Below are 19158 nucleotides of genomic sequence, written 5' to 3'. Positions count from 1 at the left end.
ACCGGACCCGACACCCGCTTCCGCCCCCGACCCCCGCCCCCGGACCGGACCCGACACCCGCTCCCCGCCCCCGACCCCCGCCCCCGGACCGGACCCGACACCCGCTCCCCACCACCCCGCCCCCGGACCGGACCCGACACCCGCTCCCCACCCCCCCGCCCCCGGACCGGACCCGATTCCTGCTCCCCGGACCGGACCCAACTCCCACTCCCCCCATCACCCCCGGCCCCCCCCCCCCCGCCCCCGGACCGGACCCGACACCCGCTCCCCGGACCGGACCCGACACCCGCTCGCCCCCCCCCCACTCCCCCCGCCTCCGGACCGGACCCGACACCCGCTCCCCACCTCCCCGCCCCCGGACCGGACCCGGCACCCGCTCCCCACCACCCCCCGCCCCCGGACCGGACCCGGCACCCGCTCCCCGGACCGGACCCGACTCCCGCTCCCCGGACCGGACCCGACTCCCGCTCCCCGCCCCTGCCTCCGGACTAGATCCGACCTGACCTCCCTCCCCCCGACCTGACCTCCCTCTCCCTCCCTCTCCCTCCCTCCCTCCCTCCCCCCGACCCGAACCGAACCGACCTCCCTCCCACCAACCTCTCCGACCCGACCCAATGCCACCTACCTGTAAATCTGGTGCTGGGGACGGGCCCTGCCTGAAGTCTCGGGCCCGGCCCGTTCAGCCGCCCTTCCCCTTCTCCTTCCCCCCCACCCCCCCAATCTCCTTCCCCCCCCCAATCTCCTTCCCCCCCGCAATCTCCTTCTCCCCCTATCTCCTTTCCCCCCCATCTCCTTTCTCCCCCTTCTCCCCTTTATCCCCTTCTCCCCCCCTCCCCCCTTCTCCCCCACTCCCCCCTTCTCCCCCATCCCTCCCCCTTCTCCCCCATCCCTTTCCCTTCTCCCCCATCCCTCCCCCTTATCCCCCCCTCTCCCTTCTCCCCATCCCTCCCCCTTCCCTCCCTCTGCTCCCCCTCTCTCTCCCTCTACCCCCGTCCTCCCCCTCCCCTCGCTGTCAGAAACACAGACACTGACAGACAGAGAATGAGAGACACAAAGACAGACAGAGAGATAGAGACACTGACAGAGACACACTGAGGGGGGCATCCCAGCACGCTGTTGGAGGGCTCCCGGTGCTGCAGTCAATAAGTAGAAAAAGGTTTATTTCTTATTAATTCTTTTTGATTGATTTATTGGTTGATTTATTGATGTATTTATCATTTATTATTGATGATGGCTCTTTATTTGTAAAACTGAAGTGTTTAATGTTTGTAAACTTCCCTTTAAACAACCCCCCCCACCATTCCCTACGCCTGATTTGTAACCTACGCCTGATTTTCTAAAGTGTAGACAAGGTTTTTTCGAGCATACAAAAATCTTCACTTACTCCATTCTAAGTTAGTTTGGAGTAAGTTTTCACTCACGAAACTTTGAAATCAGGCGTAAGTGGCCGGACACACCCACTTTGGAAAAAAAAATTCTGTTCCAAAGTGAAACTGTTCTATCTGACTAGAACTGGAGCAAACTAAATGTGGAGAATTCCGATTTCTAAAATATTCCGTTCTACACCAGTTGCTCCTAAAAATCAGGAGCAAATCATGTGGAAACTTAGGGCCATTGTTCTCAGTCTCTAGGCTTTTGAGTTCTTGCTCAACTTTCTCCTTGAGTGCATATGGTAAGGGTTGTGGCTTGCAGTAAACTGGTCTAGTGTCCTTCTGTACCCTGACACTCGCCTTGAAACCTTGGATCGGACTGCGTGTTTCACAGAACATCTTTGGATACATCTTGATGACATCTTCCTTCAATTCAAATCTCGTTTCAACACAAAAAATCTCATCCCAATCCAGCTTCAGTGATCCCAACCAATTTCTACCTAGTAAGATAGGCTTGCCTCCTGCCAATACTCAGAGAGGCAAGCTCTGAAATTGATCCTTGTATTTCACCAATACGGTGATATGATCTACCAGAGGAATGTTTTCTCCTGAGTAGCCTCACAGTTCTATCTTGGAAATCCCGCAATTTGTCGAGATATAGCGATTCCGATACTCACAGATGCATCAGTGTCGATTTCCATGGATTTGTTGGTTCCTGCAACATCTACTTGGATGATGATATTTTTCAAATCGTGGTTAGATACACTTGTGCTCCTGATGACATGTATTTCTTCATCCTGCTGCTTTTCTTCCATGCTATGTAGTCTCTGGAGATTTCTACTTATAGCCTTGAAAGTTGATTTACTCTTCATTTGGCATGCCTTCGCAAAATGCCCAGTTTTCCTGCAGAAGAAACACTCTGCCTTCACATATGGACAACTTTAAATAATGCGTTGTCCCAGGCACCGATAGCATGACTTCAATGTATTGTTACTTTGGCAAATTTCTGCTTGGGGCCCAACTGCCTTTTACTTTAACCTGCAGGCAATTCACCTCAGTTGCCTGTCAACTGGAAATGGTACGAAATTCTCGTGAATATTTGTCGGCCATATCCATTGACATAACTGTCTGACAAGCTGACTCAAAAGTCAACTTTCTTCTGATTGCTTCATTTTTCATCCCACAAAGTGGTCACACTATGCTCGGTCCTGAAAGTTTCCAAAATGATAGCTTTTTTAATGCTACAATGTACTCACTGATAATTTCATCAATAAACTAATCTTGTGTTCCAAAACGATAACTTTCAGCAATTTCCAGGAGCTCAGGAAGGTCGTGCTGTTCTAACTTCCTCACAATCTCCATAAGTGATGTATCCTTTGGCTTGATGGGAACAAGCACATTTTTCAGGGTTTCATACACTTCTGGGCCTGCTTCAGTTAGGAATATAGCCTGTTTTCTTTATAACATCGCCGGGCTATGGTTTTCATCATCGGGGACTTCGATGATACTATTCGCAGTGAGAAACATTTCTAGCCGCTCCACATACGCTCCGAATGTTTCACGGTCATGATGGAATTCACCCAAGCACCCTATTATTCCAATAGTGGCAGCCATCTGGACTCTGGCAGTTCAGCCAAGTGTGCTTTTAATTTACCTTGGATTTTTAGCTGTTCTGCAACGCATAGGACATCTGCAGTCTCTCTGTTGTTTGGCAGGAATTATTTACCAACAAAAATTTCAGCCAGGTTATCCAGAAATTCTATCCTTCATCGCCATTGTGATATATTCTTATGACCTCACAAACACACAGACTGCAAGATAGCTGTTAACACAGGAATTTTTCAGGTGACCTGACCTGTTTATTCTTGTAAACGGCAATGGCTGCATTGCCACTGTAGTCCACTAGGTGGAGCCGTAGTCCATAAGGTGGAACTATATTACAAGGCTAAACCTAACTGTGCTCTGATCTCATAAACCCTGACCCGAGTTTCAAACCCAAAATCCTACCTATTGCCAAGACCACCTATTTCTTCCTGAGCAATCTCACCCAGCTCTGTCCTTCCCTCACCCTGAACATCAGCAAAACTCTCACTATGATGTTATCACCTGCAAGCCTGATTTCTCCTAAACTCTCCTCACCAGCCTCACAAACTACATCCTAGATATACACCAGTTCATTCAGAAATCTGCAACCTGTATCATCCAGTAGTATGTCCAGCCTCCAATTGCTCTCAGTCCATTGATTTAAAAATGATCGTCCTCATTTCAAAATACCTTCCATGTTCACCACTGCAACCTCTTCAACCCTACACTCCAGCTTGCAGAATCTATTATTCCAACTCTGGTCTACGATGTATTTCCAAGACTATATTCTGCCTAAGATTTGTAACGGAGACTTCAGTTGTCAGCTCCCTACACTCTGGATTCTTTTCTCCTGCTCTCCATGTTACTCAATTTCTTTGACCACAACTTTGGTCATCTCCCCTAACTCTTCCCTAAAGTTGTGCGCAGTGTCCGTTCCCCCTCCTCCACTCCCCACCCCCCCTGACCCCATTAAGTGCCTTGGAATATTCCTTTACATTCATGTAACTGCGCAATTGAAAATTGTTGTAATGTGATACTGTAAAATCTAGAACTCCGTGAAGAGAAAGTACTCACATGATAATGAATTGGGAAGGGAAGCGAGTCATAAGTTTTATCAGGCAGAAAAGACAAAGGCTAAAACAATCGCAGACATGGATGTAATACTCAATATCTTTGTTTTTGCTAAAGTGTTTTTATCTGTTTACAATCACACAGCACAGTGAGGTTATTCTCATTTAAATGAATCATCGAGTTATTTAAGCACAATGGCTTGTCTCTTTTCCCAAATAAAAGTTCACAAAAAGTTTTTCATGAAGATGCAGCTCTTTAAAAGATTTAAAAATAAATCTTTATTCTTATCGAAAGAGGCAACACCTTTTGATCTGGGGAAGAGCGTGGGTGTCTCGAATTTCAACAGAAACCGCATAACTGAAGGATTGGCTGTTATTTAACTGGTGTACGGAATAAGTAGAATAAATCAAAATGCAGTGTTACATGGGGCATTGGCATCCAAAGAAGATCTTGCCTCAGAAACAGGGGCGGCTCTCGAACAGAACATTGTTCAATTATTGTTACACCACTGTGGAAACCGAAGCCCCATAATACAGAATCTGAAATAAAAACAGAAAACGCTGCAAATACTCAGCAGGTCAGGCAGCATCTGTGGAGAGAGAAACAGAGTTAACGGGAAATTTTTCGGGGGATGATGGTGGCAGGTCGGGTGCGAAAATATTATATTTTGACAGCGGGTCGGGATCCTGTTGCCAACCCGCCACCACGCACCTTTCCCAAATGTCGGGTCTGTCAGCGCTGAGCAGATCCGACACGCAGTGATGGAGGCAATTCAGATCATTATGTCCTTGTTAACAGCCGATTAAGAAGAATTTTGAGCTCACCTTCAGAATTTACCAGATCGCCCATGGGCTTCAGACTACTCGGGGATCATGTCAGGTAAGCAGGGTGGGTGTGAATGACCATGGAATCATCTCATTATTGACAGCTGGAAATGTGCTATAAAAGCTTCCATCTCATAGCTGTTCACTTTCCAAGCTCAGGAGCTGCTACTTACGATATTTGACAGACAGATTGAGCTTTCTGCAGGCTTTCTGCAAACTCTCTATCCAGTGTCACCTCATTGGAACAATCATTGAACAGTGAAAGATCGCTTCTGTCATCTCAACCTCACCTGCTATCTATTATATCATCGGTGCCCTTGAAACTCATCATAATAGGCAGTCCCTCTGAATCAAGGAAGAATTGCATCCACTCTTAATTTGAGTCCTTAGGTGGCTGAACAGTCAAATACAAGAACCACAGTCCCTGTCACAGGTGGGAAAGGGTGGGTGGGACAGGTTTGCTGCACACTCTTTCTGCTGCCTGCACTTGTTTTCTGCATGCTCTCGGCGATGAGACGGAGATGCTCAGCGCCCTCCCAGATGCACTTCCTCCACTTAGAGCGGTCTTTGGCCAGGGACTCCCAGGTGTCAGTGGGGATGTTGCACTTTATCAGGGAGGCTTTGAGGGTGTCCTTGTAACGTTTCCTCTGCCCACCTTTGGCTCGCTTGCAGTGAAGGAGTTCTGGGTAGAGCGCTTGCTTTGGGAGTCTTGTGTCTGGCATGAGGACAATGTGGCCTGCCCAGCGGAGCTGGTGAAATAAAACTATCTCTCCTTGGTCCTCAGAATCATACCATGATCAGCCTCAACACCAGCAGCACCAGGCACACTGGCACCAACAACAACACCAACGATCTCCGCAATCACCTGATGCTATACAGCACACAGGGCATCAGCACCCAACCACATTGCTGCCCAGGGTGCAAAGGATGGCCTCACCATGGCCAGATTTACTTCATTTGAAGCTGCACACACTGGCTACCACATGATGTGCCAGGTTAGCATCACCCCACACCAACATCATAAACCATCTCTACAATTCCAAGCCATTCCTTTCACACTCATCACCATTGCGGGGTATATCGTTAAGTCTCACCATTCACTGCAACTCAATAAATCACTTCCAAATGTGTAAGCAGATCTGTCCAAGAATGCAGTGTTCAAAATAAAGGTTTCAATGTTTGACAACACATTAACAGAAACTTTACATTAACATTGCATAAAACACCCAAGTGCCTGATTTTGTGTATCCATGTTCTTCCACCAGGGAGCACATCCCCTGAAGTCCCAAGGGATCCCAGCATCCCTTGGGAGCACTGTATATAAACCGGCCCCGAAGGCCTGTTCCTCATTCTGGATGTCTTAATAAAGACTGAGGTCACTGTTACTTTAACCTCCCTGTGTGCAGTCTCATCTGTGTTAGGAACACAATAACTGGCGACGAGAATACAAATCCAACGCAAAGCTGCAGCAAACTGTGGGCATCCTGGAGAAGTTCACGGGGGGTGAGGACTGGGAAGCCTATGTCGAACGGTTAGACCAGTACTTTGTAGCCAATGAGCTGGACGGAGAAGGAAGCTGCAAAAGGGAGAGCGGTCCTCCTCACAGTCTGCAGGGCACCGACCTACAGCCTCATGAAGAATCTTCTGGCTCCGGTGAAAGCCATAGATAAGTCGGATGAGGAGCTGTGTACACTGGTTCGGGAGCATCTTAACCCGAGGGAGCGCGTGCTGATGGCGAGGTATCGGTTCTACACATGCCAACGATCTGAAGATCAGGAAATGGTGAGCTACATCGCCGAACTAAGGCGATTTGAAGGACAATGTGAGTTTGATGGCTACCTGGAGCAGATGCTTAGAGACATTTTTGTACTGGATATTGGCCACGAGACCATCCTGCGAAAACTTTTGACTGCAGAGACACCGACCCTCAGTAAGGCCATTGCGATAGCACAGTCGTTTATTTCCACCAGTGATAACACCAAACAAATCTCTCAGCACACAACTGCTAGCAATGTTCATAGATGAACTCGAACTGTGTTTGCGAGCAGAAATGTACAGGACAGAAACCACAAGTCTGCAACTACCAACAGGCCTCAGGTGACCCAGATGACTCAGAGTCCGCAACAAAGGATGAATGCAAGGCAATTCACACCTTGTTGGCATTGTGGAAGCTTCCATTCAGCCTATTCATGCCGCTTCAAAGGGTATGTTTGCAAGAGCTGTGGAACAATGGGGCAACTGCAATGAGCTTGCAGACGAGCTGTTAACCACCACATGGCAGAGGAAGATCGGTCCATGGTGAATAAAAGCAATTTCGATCCTCAGAGAGAGGAGGCAGATGCTGAAGTACACGGGGTGCAAACATTTTCGATGAAATGTCCACCTATAATGCTGAATGTAAAATTGAATGGCTTACCCATAGCCATGGAACTGACACTGGCACTAGCCAATCCATCATGAGTAAAACGATGTTTGAGAGACTGTGGTGCACCAAGGCACTCAGACCAGCTCTGAGCCCCATCCACACGAAACTGAGAACGTACACCAAAGAGCTCATCACTGTCCTGGGCAGCGCCATGGTCAAGGTCACCTACAAGGGCATGATGCACGAACTGCCACTCTGGATTGTCCCGGGCGATGGCCCCATACTGCTTGGAAGGAGCTGGCTAGGCAAAATCCGTTGGAACTGGGATGACATCCGAGCGCTATCACATGTCGATGAGGCCTCATGTACCCAGGTTCTGAACAGATTTCCTTCCCTTTTTGAGCCAGGCATTGGAAACTTTTCCGGGGCAAAGGTGTGGATCCACTTGGTTCCAGAAGCACGACCCATTCACCACAAGGCGTGAGCGGTAGCTCACATGATGAGGGGGAGAGTGGAAATCGAGCTGGACAGGCTGCAATGCGAGGGCATCATCTCTCCAATGGAATTCAGCAAGTGAGCCAGCCCGATTGTTCCAGTACTCAAAAGTGATGGCACGGTCAGTATTTGCGGCGATTATAAAGTAACTATTAATCATTTCTCGCTACTGGACCAATACCCGCTACCGACGGCAGATAACCTATTTGCGACGCAGGCAGGAGGCAAGACGTTCACCAAGCTCGACCTGACTTCGGCCAATTATTGTGTTACTAACACAGATTAGTCTGCACACAGGGAAGTTAAAGTAACAGTGACCTCAGTCTTTGTGAAGACACTCCAGAGCCAGGAACAGCCTTTAGGGGCCGGCTTATATACAGTGCTCCCAAGGGATGCTGGGATCCCTTGGGACTTCAGGGGATGCGCTCCCTGGTGGTGGAACATGGGAGTGAATGCTTTACAGATACACAACATCACTTCCCCCCCCCCCCGCCCAAAGTCAAAGTGAAAACTATTTACAAGGTGAGGCGGTCGGGAGTCTTTCTTTCCCTGGTGGGCCGCTTCGGTACAAATGTCTGTTCTGGTGTGTTGGCTGTGCCCTCGCTGGGCTGGCGTGTTGTTGGTCCTGGCCTGGCCTTGCTGGGCTGTTGTACGTGATGCGTTCAATTTCCTGGTCCGGGGTGGTGTCGTTGATCCTTTGGGTGTGTGTTGTGGGCTTGAAAAAGGTGGTGTCTGCTGTGGGTTTTTCAGGGCAGTCTGTGAGCTGCAGCCTCGTTTGGTCCAGGTGCTTTCTGCAAATTTGTCATTGTCTAATTTGACTCCAAATACCCTACTTCCTTCTTTAGCTATCACCTTGCCCGCGATCCACTTGTGACCATGTCCATAGTTTAGCACATACACAGGGTCATTCAGATCAATTACCCGTGGCACAGTGGCATGACCATTGTTTGCATTTTGTTGCTGCCACCTGCTGTCTACCTGATCATGCAGGTTGGGGTGAACCAGCGAGAGTCTGGTTTTAAGTGTCCTTTTCATGAGAAGCTCAGCCGGGGGCACCCCAGTAAGCGAGTGGGATCTCGTCTGGTAGCTGAGCAGTACTCGGGACACGCGGGTTTGGAGTGAGCCTTCTGTGACTCATTTAATGCTCTGTGTGATGTTTGTACTGCCCGCTCTGCCTGCCCATTGGAGGCTGGTTTAAACGGGGCCGAGGTGACACGTTTGACCCCATTGCGGGTCATGAATTCTTTAAATTCGGCACTGGTGAAACATGGCCCGTTGTCACTGACCAGTATGTCAGGCAGGCCGTGGGTGGCAAACATGGCCCTCAGACTTTTAATGGTGGCGGTGGCGGTGCTTCCCGACATTATTTCACATTCAATATATTTTGAAAAAGTATCCACCAACACCAGGAACATTTTACTGAGAAACGGGCCCACGTAGTCGACATGGATCCTCGACCATGGTCTGGAGGGCCAGGACCACAAACTTAGTGGTGCCTCTCTGGGCACGTTGCTCAACTGGACACACACGCAGTCTTGCCGGACACAGGACTCGAAGTCTGTGCCGATACCGGGCCACCACACGTGGGATCTTGCTATCGTTTTCATCATTACTATACCCGGGTGTGTGCTGTGGAGATCCGAGATGAACGTCTCCCTGCCCTTTTTGGGTAGCACTACGCAGTTATCCCACAACAGGCAGTCTGCCTGAATGGACAGCTCGACCTTTCACCGCTGGAATGGCTTGATTAGCTCTTGCATTTCAATGGGGAAGCTGGCCCAGCTCCCATGCAGTATACAGTTTTTTGCTAGGGACAGCAGAGGATCTTGGCTGGTCCAAGTCCTAATCTGGCAGGCCGTGACAGGTGATTTATCATTTTCAAACACTTCCATAACCATCAACAAGTCTGCGGGCTGCGCCACCATCAACAAGTTTGTAGGCTGCGCCATTTCCACCCCCGTGGTGGGCAATGATAGCCGACTGAGAGCATCCACACAGTTCTCAGTGCCTGGCCTGTCGCGGATGGTATAGTTATACGTTGATAGCATGAGTCCCCACCTTTGTATGCGGGCTGAGGCTTTAGTATTTATCCCCTTGTTTTCAGCAAACAGGGATATGAGGGGCTTGTGATCGGTTTCCAGCTCAAATTTGAGGCCAAACAGGTACTGATGCATTTCGTTACCCCGAACACACACGCTAATGCCTCTTTCTCAATCATACTGCAAGCCCTCTCGGCCTTGGATAAGCTCCTGGAGGCAAAGGCGACAGGTTGCAACTTCCCCGCAACATTAGCTTGTTGTAATACACACCCGACTCCATACGGCGATTCATCACATGCTAGCACATGTCTTTGACATGGGTTATACAATACAAGCAGCTTGTTGGAGCATAAAATGTTTCTGGCTTTCTCAAAAGCAATTACTTGTTTTTTTCCCCATACCCAGTTCTCACCTTAACGCAATAACACATGTAGGGGCACTAAAAGGCTGCTTAACCCCGGTAGGAAGTTACCAAAATAGTTGAGGAGTCCCAGGAACGACCGCAGCTCCGTGATGTTCTGCAGCCTGGGCGCGTTCCTGATAGCCTCTGTCTTGGCGTCTGTGGGCCGAATGCCATCCGCCGCGATCTTTCTCCCAAAAACTCCACTTCTGTTGCCACAAAAACACATTTCGACCTCTTCAGCCGCAGCTCTACGTGATCCAGTCACTGCAGGACCTCCTCCAGGTTTTGTAGGTGCTCGACGGTGTCCCGACCCGTGACCAATATGTCGTCCTGAAAAACCACCGTGTGTGGTACCGACTTGAATAGGCTCTCCATGTTTCTCTGGAACATCGCTGCAGCCAACCGAATTCCAAACGGGCATCTGTTGCAGATGAACAGTCCCTTGTGCATGTTGATGCAGGTGAGGCCCTTCAAAGACTCCTCCAGCTCCTGCGTCATGTTACTTTAACCTCCCTGTGTGCAGTCTCATCTGTGTTCGGAACACAATACCTACCCTTGTGTTTTGTTAGTTAATAAGATTGGACAAGGTTGAGGGTGAGTGTGAGGGGTGGCTAGTGAGATGGGAATGTGATAATGTAGATAGAGAGGGATGGGTGGAGGTGTGAGGTAAGCTGGTGTGAGCAAGGATGTTCAGGTGTCGGGTAGGGAAGGCAGCGTGATGGGGTGTGATGAGTGGCACAGAATGATGAGGTTGAGTGTGGTTTTGAGGAACGTTTTGTGATCTACTGAGATCATTGAAAGGTTTGCATCACTGCAGCCAGGTCCTCCTGACGACATCCCTGCTTATTGTCTCCTGTGCAATGTGCAACCAGGCTGTGTTGGTCTGCTCGGGAGGTCTCTTCTGCCCATTGGAAGGGAAGAGAACCTCACTGCGTGCTGTCACTCCCTCCATAGGAATCTGGAGGGAGTGATGGGAGAGCTTTGGTGCAGCCCTGCACCTCTGTGCAGTGCTTGTCAGTGTTTGCAGCACCTCAGTGCTGTAGAACACTGACAACACAACGATCAAAATCAATGTGTGCATGGTCCCTTTAAGCAAACTGGCTGATGACACGTCATCAAATGATGTCATCAGGCTCTCTTCCTTCAAACGGTGGGCAAACGCGCTGGGCAAGTCAATCAGGGTAAATTTATTTTGGACAGCTGGCTGGAGCCAACAGCGAGGCCTGTACAGCATCAGGTGATTGCGGAGAAATTTGGTGTTGTTGTTGGTGCTGGTGTGCCTGGTGCTGCTGGTGTTAGGGTTGATCATGGTACTATTCTGAGGACCAAGGAGAGATAGTTTCACTTCATCAGCTCGGCTGGGCAGGCCACATTGTCCGCATGCCAGACACGAGACTCCCAAAGCAAGCGCTCTACTCAGAACTCCAGCCACCTGCTGAGATAGGGGAAATCGCGGCCAACGTTGCAGGTCGATGACCTTTCATCAGAACAGGAAAACGTTAGAGATGTAACAGGTTTTAAGCAATTACAGAGGCTGGAATGGGTGCAGGGGAGGAAAGAACAAAAGGGAAGGCCTGTGATAGGTTGGAAGGCAGGGAAGATTAGGTGACAAAAGGTATGATTGTACAAAGCAGCAACAACAACAATTTCTATTTATGTAGCACCTTTAATGTAGTAAAATGTCCCAAGGCGTTTCATAGGAGTGATAAGAAAAAAAGAATACACCGAGCCACATAAGAAGAAATTGGCGCAGGTGACCAAAAGCTTGGTCAAAAAGGTAGGTTTTAAGGAGCATCTTAAAGGAGGAAAGAGAGGTGGAGAGGTGGAGAGCTTTAGGGAGGGAATTCCAGAGCTTAGAGCCTAGGCAGCTGAAGGCACAGCCACCGATGGTTGAGCGATTATAATCAGAATTTTGAAAACAAAAGGGGATGGTAATACAGAATCTGAACGCTGCTGGACACTATTTAAACATTTTATTCGGCAGTCACCACAGTTGATCTGTCAAGCTCTCCATGTTTAATTTTCTACACAATCTTTAGTGATTTTTTTTCACCTCAGTGTATATTTTGCTATTTGTTTAGCAAAAATGGTTTTCATATATACTCCAAAAGCATAACATTATTGATCACGCCAGCAGGAGTGTTAGTTTTTAAGTATCAGATAGTCCTTCAGTTCCTAAACTTTATCTCTGCAGGTGTGAATCCACTGGCTCCACTCCAAAACCTGTGAGTTTGATGAGGAAATTGTGAACTGCTGCCTATGGCTGTGAGGATATTGATGTTGATACTGGCACTTGGGAAGGAGCAGCAGCATCAAACCAACTCACGTTTGGAAGGAAACAAGATTCTCTATTTCCTGTTATTAACTGTGTGTTTTGTGCTCTGTTCAGTCATCATCATAGGCAGTCCCTCAAACGAGTATGACTTGCTTCCACATGAGTTCATGACTGTTTCAATGAAGAACCCGATGTTTCAATTGAGGGGGTGGAAGATGCCTGTGTGTGGATTTTTTTAACATATGGTGACCGTTGCACATCAGCCACCACATGGGTTTGACAGAGCTAGGCCTTTATCCAGTGGCAAGGGTTAACCAGGATGACTGGAGACCTGCTCTGTTGAACGGACCTAGTGTGCACACATATCGTAGTGTGGGCTGGCCCGTGCTGCCCCTGGGCCCTCGACTCTTCTGGGCCCCGTAGCCTCATTCACTGCACCTCCGCCACGATTTCTCTCCGCTCCTCTGCCACAAAAAACACTCGCCGCACCTCTGCCACGATCTCCCGCTGCACCTCCACACCAAACGTTCGCAGAACCTCAGCCATGATCACCCACCAAATCTCAGCTACGATCCCTCATTGTTCTTCAGCCCAGATCACACCTCACAAGTCCACCACAACCTTTCCATTCCTCTGCTGTACCAGGGCCCAGCCGATGTTCCTGCCCACACTCCAAACGGCGACCTAGGTCCTGATGATGTCACCCAGTCGCCCACCTCGAAGCTGTCGCACATTTGTGTCAGCTTGCGCTGGAAGCTGCAGTGGCATGCGGCAGTTATTTTATAGCTTTGACCTGCGAATATCTTCTCATACAGGTCGGGGTGACCCACGATGGTGAAGGGCCCGCCGCTCAAGCTCTTTTTGAAGCCCCGACCTGCTGAGATGTTTTCTCACAGTTTGGGGTGGCCCACGATGATCAGTACATCAACACAGATCTCCAGAAGCATTTAAACTAGCACAACAGGGATTCACCAAATGCTTCAGAAAAATATTAAAGTTAAAAAAAAGAGCATGGTACAATTAAACGCCTTTCAGCTCTTTCTGATTAATCATATTCAGTTTATATTGTCATGGACTTAGCCATTGGAGCAAAGAAGAACAGACAACTGGGCCAAAATTGCCCCTTTCGATAAGGCTTCTCATCACCGGAAAGCAACGGCCATTCCGCGCTGCCCCCATGACTCTCCGTGCAGGGGCCGCCATTTTAGAAATTGCCATTCCTCTGGAGTGGAGCGGTGTCCAGGATTCCCTCATGAAATTGCTCCTTACCTGTAATTGCCCTGTGGAAGTGGCCTCGTCACCAGCCGGTGCCCACACCAGCTTTTGCTGTCAGTGCACTTTCTGTAAAATGGTGGCACAGCTACATTTAAAGGGGTGGGCGCACTGCCGCAGTCGTCATGTTATGTTTTTTTGTCGGCCGACCTCCAGGTGAGCCTGTCAATTATGCCTCCGAGTTCGGCCAGGCCGGCAACAGGCAGCCTTGCACCTCCTTTTGGGTGACAGGCCACTGACCATTGGAAAAACTCCCTGGTAGCCCAGTGGCTGCAAAGTTCACAGCAGCTCTCCCCTTTAACTGAAGCGGCACTGATGACTGACCGAGGTCACTTCCACTCCGCACTCGACCGGAACACCGCACCACGGGGAAAAAAAAACAAAGTGCTGAATTTTTCCGGTATCTTCGCCCCATGGACTGCGGCAGAGAAAAACTTTTAAAAAGTGTCGGTGCGCCCCATTTTGGGCGGAGGGCAAGAGGGCACCTCCACAAGAAAAAACCCTGAAATGTTTCCCTAACCCCGAGAGTGGGCAACATGCAATATCAACCTAAGTTTGTAATAGGCTGTAAGTTGTGGATTCTCTGGGTGTGTACGATGTGCGCACCTGACCGAAGAGGCCCTGCAAAATCAGGGTTTAAGCGCACGAAGCGCGTGCACCTAAACCCGGCACTTACGATCTGTCAAAATTTCTTTTGACAGATTGCATGCCTCATGGGAGAAGGGTCTTTGCAGGCGAAGATTTGGGCAATTTGCCCAACTCTTGCCCAGCGAATGTCTTTCAAACTCTTACACCTGCATTTACCAGTGTAAGAGTTTTAGAAGATAGAAAAAATAAATGTTATGACAGGAAACTCTGGTTTATGCGGATACGGATTTAATGGAAAACCCGCCGTAATGGAATTTGAAATATTACGTCGCCACTTCTCACCGGCTGACGGCCCTGCATGTAACACTTCAACCTGTAGCACATCCAGATCCTTCTGCTGCAAAATCATTAACAATTGCACAATGTGACACTCACCATGAGCAAGGACTCAGAAAATCTACCGTAAAAATCTAAAAACTGAATACACAAGTTCACCCTCCTCTGCCCTTGCTTTGCTGGTGAGTGTGAGCGCGCTGCTGCAGCCGCTGTCTCTTGCGACCGCCGCTGACGTTGGGAACGGGGGCAGTGCCGGCACCGGGTTCCAGGCACAGAACGCAGCCTGGAGAGCGTGCTCCAGAACCCCGGAGCTAGACAATCTCCTCCTCGAGGCCACCTTCAGCCACTCCTAATACAGCATTTGTCCCTCGGCGATGACAGTCCGGGGGAAGTACATGCATGCTGGCAACTCCATCCCTTTTCTTCTGCAGAAAGGATTGTCGCTCATGAACTGTTTGCCCCGCACGTTCTCACATTGAAACCACTCAGAACTCTTCTTGCAATTAGTTACTTCAGATGCAGTGACTATTAAGTAGGCGATCACTAACATACTCGTGGGAATTTTGATTTCCAATGAGTTGTTAAATATATATACAAATATTAACTTTAAAATGTAAACTCGTCCTATCAGAACATTTGTTTACCTGGAGTTGTCGAATCCCCGAGTGATCCGGATAAACGAGAGTTTCCTGTACTTAGTTTTATATTAAAAACTCTGCCCATGAAGGTAAGTTTATGTTTAACACTATCAAAACATTTTTTTTTTAAATCAAAAAAATATTTTTCTTTATAAAGCATTGAATTTAATTTAATTTCTATTACTTTTTAAAAAATGAAGTGTTTTTATTTATATATGCATGTTTTTTTGTTTTTAGGTGTATTCTCATTGATGGTAATGGAAGCTTGGAGCTCGGAGCTCCTATTACTATGAATGTGAATACTACATTGTGATTGGTGGTCCAGGTCCACCTGATCCCAGGATGAGTATACGCTCCTGGGATGCGTGGGCCTCTGCGCTAGGCTGCACATCGAGGCCTCAGAGCGCAAGTGTTCGCTCCTCTGGGACCACCAAGTACTATTGTAAAAACATTTTTGGTCAGGGGCTTGCACCCGAGGGAAGCCTCCAAACGCAATTTTTGACCCAATGTGGTATTAAACTGAACAGTCATAATTCATAAATTAGACTGTCATAGTTCCAATAGACCTGGAGTCATATTTGTCCATAAAGTATGCTTATTTGTGTAATCTTCAGTTCCTTTCATCAACAGAAATTAATCCAGTTTCTTTTAAAGATACTAACAGATCCCTCGAGGTGTTATTTATGATCAGTTAGCCATTAGAGTGCCGTGAGGGAAAGCGAGCGAGGCTGTGGAAGTGAAAGAGAGGTTAACATCACTACTGATGATATTTGGAAAGAAGATTGTAAGAGATCTTCCTGTGGACAGTGATGTTTTTGATTGGTTCCTGGAAAATTTACCAACTGTGGGCAGATATATAAATAAATGGGTCCCCTTGTACACTGCTCATATAGATAACAAATAAATGCATGTAATATGGAGGAACAATGTTTAATCTTTGCCGACCATCTATTTCGAATGTGACTTTGGCATATCGATAAATTCCAAAAACATATTGGGCTAGACTTTCCACTTTTCTGCAGATCAGCCAAAAATTATTTGCAGCGTGGGTGGCAAAAATGAGTTTTGAGATCGCCAGAGTATCGCCCATTTTCAAAATCCTAATTTCCATTTTTGAAAATGGGCGTTACCGCGAGCGATCTGAAATGGGCGTTAGCGTTAACATTTTTTGACATGCTGCCATATAGTGTCGCCGACCATAGCAAAGGCATGGCAACGCTCGTTTTCCACATTTCAGGAGGTCACGGGTCATCATTACATGCGCCTAAGAGGAGACAGAGAGAGAGGGAGCAGAGAGGGACTGAACGTGTGTATGGGTATGATGTGTGCTTCTTTGGCTGTTGTGGGAGGCACGAGGGAGATTCACCAGCAGCAAAAAGCTTACTAAGCAAAAAGAAGGTATTGAGTTTTTGTGGAAAAAATAAAACTGAACATGAAAGGGTATAGTTACACTTAACTTGAATCAACTTAAACTTTAACTGTCTCGAAAGTGATGCACACCATTGATGTATGACCTGCACACCCAGCAGTGTTGCAGCTTTGTAAATGACAACAATGTCCTTTCAAGCAAAGTGCTCATTTATAAGCTGTTGACATAAGAGTCTTGCAGCTATGTAGCCACCACAGACCCTTTCCTGCGGTCCAGAGGGGGGCTGGCGGGGGCATGGTTTCATTTTCAGCATGATTGTCTGACCCGAGGTCAGTGTCCACCTCCTCATCCTCCTCTTCCTCTCTCTCCTGAGGTGAACCATCAGTCCTTTCTGGAAATTCTTGTTCCCTCCTGATAGCCAAGTTGTGCAGCATTGAGCACACCACCACGAATTGAGCTACCTGCTCAGGGTGGTATTGGAGCTCACCTCCTGAGTGGTCCATGCATCTAAAGCCCGACTTAAGCACTCCAATGGTTTTCTCGACGATATTGCGAGTGGCTCTTTGGGTCTTGTTGTACCGCTTCTCGGCTTCGGTGTGGGTGTCACACAGAGGTGTCATCAACCAGGTAGTGAGGCCATATCCTTTGTCACCAAGCATCCAACATTGACCTTATGGCTGACTGGTAAACATGTCAGATACACGCTCTCATGCAGGATGTGAGCATCATGGATGCTGCCCGGAAATTTGGCATTCACTGCCATAATTATTTGCTGGTGGTTGACAACGAGTTGCACATTCAAGGAGTGGAATCCCTTGCAGTTCATAAAAACCTCTGCATCCTGAAAAGGTGCCCGCATCGCGATGTGCGTACTGTCTATTGCTCCCTGCACCTTGGGGAAGTTAGCTATTCGGTAGAATCTTAAAGCCCTCTCAGTCTGAGCCTCCTTGATCATAGGGAAGCTGATAATGTACATAGATTACATAGAATTACATAGAATTACATCTTGCATACGTAAAGGGCTTCAGTGACCTGTCTAATGCAGCAATGTGTGGCATGCTGAGATACAGCGCAAATGTCGCCAGCTGAGACCTGAAAGGAACCCGACGCATAGAACGAAAGTGCCGCGGTGACCTTGACCTCGACTGACAGTGCAGTCCTGATGGTGCTGGCAGGCTGCGGATCTCACCTAATGAGCTGGCATACCAACCTCCTTGTTGAAGCGCAGTCTCCTAATGCAGGTGTTATCGGACAAGTTGAGGTAAAACTGCTTCTCCCTGTAAGTGCGGGGGGTGTAAGGTCTGGTCCTCCTCACCAGTCTGGCATATCTTAAATTGGGCACATAATGCTGTTGAATATATCTTCTGCCATCTGTAGTCTGCAGCATGTGTGTGGTCATCAAGACAGACTGCGAAATGACAGGCCCCATTCCAAATATTACACTGATTGTTCACAAACAATAAATGTCCCCACTAAGACACCAAAAGTAAATTCCAATCATCCACAGTATTGTAAAATGTTTGTTCAGATGTTTAAAAGACCTCCAGAGTACATCCAAACTCCCTCGAAGTTGAAGCAGAGCAACCTTTTTTGTGAAGTGACCTGCGATTTAGAAAATGGCGTCCATACCGCTGTGATTAGTTCAGGTCAGAGCACCTTTTTCCCAATGGTTTTTTAGGCAAGCGATATTGTCGGCGAGATGTGTGCGAGGTGCTGAAAGTAACGCTGGACGAATTTCTGTGCGTTAGTTTCGGCAAATGTGATTTTTACAACAAAAAACAGTGGTCGGACGGTATTATTAAATATCGGCATTAATTGCGTGTCGAAAGTAATGCTGGGCAATATTATGGGTGTTGGTTTCACCCTTTCTGATATTTCCGCCCCCAAAAAGTGGGCGAGCGGTATTATTTTTTATCAGCGTTACATACATGGCGAAATTAACGATAGGCCATAAATGACATTTGGTTATTTAAATGGCCGATATCTGGGCATTATACCTCATTTCAGCGTTAAAATGGACGTTAAGTGGGCAGTATGCATGCAAAAATAATGGAAAATCTAGCCCATACAGCTTTAATCCTTTCTTCTTTGCTTCTCTGCAAAAGCAGAACTCTTTGTTGAAACATTTAAATATTAACACTTTTATTCAGAACATCCTCCCAAATTAAATAATGGTACAGTTCTTTCAGAAGTGGCAGCTACTAAAAGTTATCCAAAACAACCACTGCTGATATAAGCATAACTAAAAAGCGATGGAGCTGCTACAATGATTTACGATACATTTACAAAGTGTGAAAGACCTGCTCCCACTAACCTCTCGGCTGTACCTGTATTTGGCTCTTTCACCGTACTTATCGACTGTAATGGTGAAATGTCAGCAAGTACTGTGTATTATTTCCAAATTATTGCAGAACAGGTTCATGCTCTCTGTTGCTCTGATATCTTCTGGCTATTCCTAATGATAGTTTCCTTGTTTTTTTTTGCTCTGAGTAAGGACTAAACAAGAAGTGAAATCAAATTGAAATATCT

The sequence above is a fragment of the Pristiophorus japonicus genome, chromosome 1 (assembly GCF_044704955.1).
Source record: "Pristiophorus japonicus isolate sPriJap1 chromosome 1, sPriJap1.hap1, whole genome shotgun sequence".
Lineage (NCBI taxonomy): Eukaryota > Metazoa > Chordata > Chondrichthyes > Pristiophoridae > Pristiophorus > Pristiophorus japonicus.
Note: the sequence above shows the minus strand (reverse complement) of the source record.